This window comes from Neofelis nebulosa, chromosome 1, assembly GCF_028018385.1.
Source record: "Neofelis nebulosa isolate mNeoNeb1 chromosome 1, mNeoNeb1.pri, whole genome shotgun sequence".
In the NCBI taxonomy this organism is placed as follows: Eukaryota; Metazoa; Chordata; class Mammalia; order Carnivora; family Felidae; genus Neofelis; species Neofelis nebulosa.
The window spans coordinates 107,879,555-107,883,581 of record NC_080782.1 but is presented as its reverse complement, the minus strand read 5'-3'; positions in this window follow the sequence as shown (position 1 = coordinate 107,883,581).

Below are 4,027 nucleotides of genomic sequence, written 5' to 3'. Positions count from 1 at the left end.
CCAGTAATAGAGACATTGTTAAATATATTATGGTACTCCTCCTGTATTAATATTCTATTGCTTTAAGTCGTTTTTAAAATATTATCTAGTGAAAGGGAACATACCTCAAGATCATAAAGGCCATATATGAAAGACACATAGCTAATACCATCCTTAATGGGGAAAAACTGAGAGCTTTCCCCCAAGGTGAGGAACATGACAGGGATGTCCACTCTCACGTCTGTTGTTCAACACAGTGTTGGAAGTCTTAGTCCCAGTAATCAGACAACAAAAAGAAGAAAAAGGCATCCAAATCAGCAAGGAAGAGCCAAACTTTCAGTCTTCACAGACAACATGATATTTGACATGGAAAACCCAAAAGACTCCACCCAAAAACTGCTAGAACTGATCCACGAATTCATCAAAGTCACAGGATATAAAACTAACATACAGAAATCAGTTGCATTTCTATACACCAAAAATGAAACAGCAGAAAGAGAAATCAAGGAATCGATCCCATTTACAGTTACACTGAAAATCATAAAATATCTAGGAATAAACCTAACTAAAGAGGTAAAAGCTCTGTACACTGAAAATTACAGACAGCTTATGAAAGAAATTAAAGAAGACAGAAACAAATGGAAAAACATTCCATGTTCATGGATTAGAAGAACAAATTTGTTAAAATGTCGATACTACCCAAAGAAATCTACATATTCAATGCAATCCTTACAAAAATAACACCAGCATTCTTCACAGAGCTAGAAAAAACTATCCTAAAATGTGTATGGAACCAGAAAAGACCCTGAATAGCCAAAGTGGTCTTGAAAAAGAAAACCAAAGCTGGAGGCATCACAAACCCAGACTTCAAACTGTATTACAAAGCTGTACTCATCAAGACAGTATGATACTGGCACAAAAACAGACACTTAGATCAATGGAACAGGATAGAGAACCCAGAAATGGGCGCACAAATGTATGGTCAGCTAATCTTCAATAAAGCAAGAAAGAATATCCAATGGCGGTGTGTGTGGGGGAAACAGTCTCTTCAGCAAATGGTGCTGCGAAAACTGGATGGCGGTGTGAAGAAGAATGAACCTGGACCACTTTCTTATATCAAAATGGATGAAAGACCTAAATGTAAGACAGGAAGCCATCAAAATCCTAGAGAAGAAAAGAGGCAGTAACCTCTTTGACCTCGGCTGCAGCAACTTCTTACTAGAGATATCTCTGGAGGCAAGGGAAACAAAAGCAAAAATGAACTATTGGGACCGCATCAAGATAAAAAGCTTCTGCACAGTGAAGGAAACAACAAAACTACAAGGCAACAACTGATGGAATGGGAGAAGGTATTTGCAATGACATATTGGATAAAGGGTTAGTGGATAAAGATTGGATAAAGAACTTATCAAATTCAACACCTCCCAAAAAAATAATCCAGTGAAGAAATGGGCAAAAGACATGAACAGACACTTTTCCAAAGAAGATATCCAGATAGCTAACAGACACATGAAAAGATGCTCAATATCACTCATCATCAGGGAAATACAAATAAAAACCACAATGAGATACCAACTAACCCCTGTCAGAATGGCTAAAATGAAAAACAAAGGAAACAACAGATGTTGGCAAGGATGCAAAGGAAGAACACTTTAGCACTGCTGGTGGGAATGCAAACTGGTACAGCCACTCTGGAAAACAGTATAGAGTTTCCACAAAAAATTAAAAGTAGAACTACCCTATGACCCAGCAATTTATCCAGGTATATATCCAAAGGACACAAACATGCTGATTCGAAGGGGCACATGCACTCCAATGTCTATAGCAACACTATCAACAATAGCCAAATTATGGAAGAACCTAAATGTCCATCAACTGACAAATGGATAAAGAAGATGTGGTATATATATACACAATGGAATATTACTCAGTGACCAAAAAGAATGATATCTTGCCATTTGCAACAACATGGATGGAACCAGAGTGTATTATGCTAAGCAAAATAAGCCAGAGAAAAATCAATATCATACAATTTCTCTCATATGTGGAATTTAAGAAACAAAACAGATGAACATAGGGGAAAGGAAGCAAGAATAAGATAAAAACAGAGAGGGAGGCAAACCATAAGAGACTCTTAAATACAGAGAACAAACTGAAGGTTGCTGGAGGGGTATTGGGTGGGGGGTGGGCTAAATGGATGATAGGCATTAAGGAGGGCACTTGTTGAAATGAGCACTGGGTATTATATGAAAGTGATGAAACACTAAATTCTACTCCTGAAACCATTACTATACTGTAGTTAACTAGCTTGGATTTAAATCAAATTTTTGAAAAAATGTTATCTGGGGTGCCTGGGTAGCTCAGGTGGTTAAGTGTCCAACTTCAGCTCTGGTCGTGATCTCACAGTTCATGGGTTCAAGCCCTGCATCAGGCTCTCTGGTGTCAGCTCAGAGCCTGCTTTGTATCCTCTGTCTACCTCTCTCTCTGCCCCTCCCCAGCTCACACAGTCTCTTTCTCTCTCAAAATAAATAAACATTGAAAAAATGTTATCTAGTGGTGAGGAAAACGTTCTCAAAAAGCATGAAAAAAGCAGAACTTATTTTACAGTATACTCATGAAGAATATTATAAGTAGATATACATATTATACATGAACACTTTATTTCATAGTTAAGATCATAATTTTGTACTTTATAACATATTTCATAAAGTTAGGATTAAAGTTAAATAATACAAAAAAGATTTTATGTGGTTATGTACGGATGGTGGAATTATTTTATTTTCATCTCTCTATTTTCCCGGGTTTTTCCCCCAAACTATTGATGAGTATACACAACTTAAAACAAAATTTAAAAAATTATTTATTTATTTATTTTAAGAGAGAAAGAGAGAGCACGAGCAGGGGAGGGGCAGAGAGAGAGGGACAGAGAGAATCCCAAGCAGGCTCTGTACTGTCAGCTCAGAGCCCACTGTGGGGCTTGATCTCATGCACTGTGAGATCATGACCTGAGCTGAAACCAAGAGTTGGACACTCAACTGACTGAGTTACCCAGGCACCCCAGTATGTATCAGTTTTGAAATCAGAAAAGAACAATCACTTTTGTTGACATATGTAATGCCACATCAATTGCCACCCTCTCTTAGGTTTTAAAGTCCTCTATTAGCCAGATCTGCTTTCCCACTGCTCCCATTAGTCACATCACATCACAGTTTCCTCACTGCAATGTCTGTTCCCTAACATGGTCTGACTTCCCACTAAGCACCAGGCTGCTCTGAACACTCACAAACTCTCTCATTTATCTTCTAACAATCTTGAAAGGTAGGAATTATTGTCCGCACTTTCAAGAGGAGTAGGGGAAGAAACGCTGTTTCTCTTACTCAACTACAATCTTCATCCACTCTCCTTGCTTTCTGTACAAATGTTTTCATCTCAGCTTTGCCATTTTCTGAATGACCTGGGGCTAAATTAAAGTTTACAAGGCTCATTTCTCTCATGTAGAAAATGGGAACAACAATAGTACAACCACCAAAGAGCTGTTGCAAAGGTACAGAAATAGTCCATTCAGTCTGTTTAGCACAGTGCCTGGGACCTTATTATTATCTCTATCAGCCCTTCTCGCCTTCCAACTCTTTCTGGCTCTTGAGACCCATGCCTTTCTCTGCCTTCTCTATCTTCCTTGTCTTATACTGGCACTTGATTGTTTTGTGTGTTAGCTTTGAATCTGCAATGACACTACATGCTCCCAACAGGTAGAGACAGAGTCGTCTCCTTCTCCATCTTCCAACACATCTAGCACCATGGGACGTTTTCACATTCTAGACCCAACAAACATCTAATTGTTTAAAAATACTGAATAGTCAGTAACATTGTTTCTCACGTCAAGCCCTCCGCAAACTTTTCTATAAGGTGTCACACAGCATGAACAGCCAGACATGTGGGTTTGATGGGGGTCTCCCAGATACGTTCTCACGCCTAGCAAGGCTGAGAAGAGGTCCATTCATCTCATTCACACAAACCTAAACCACCTGCACGTTGCCATGGAATAGAT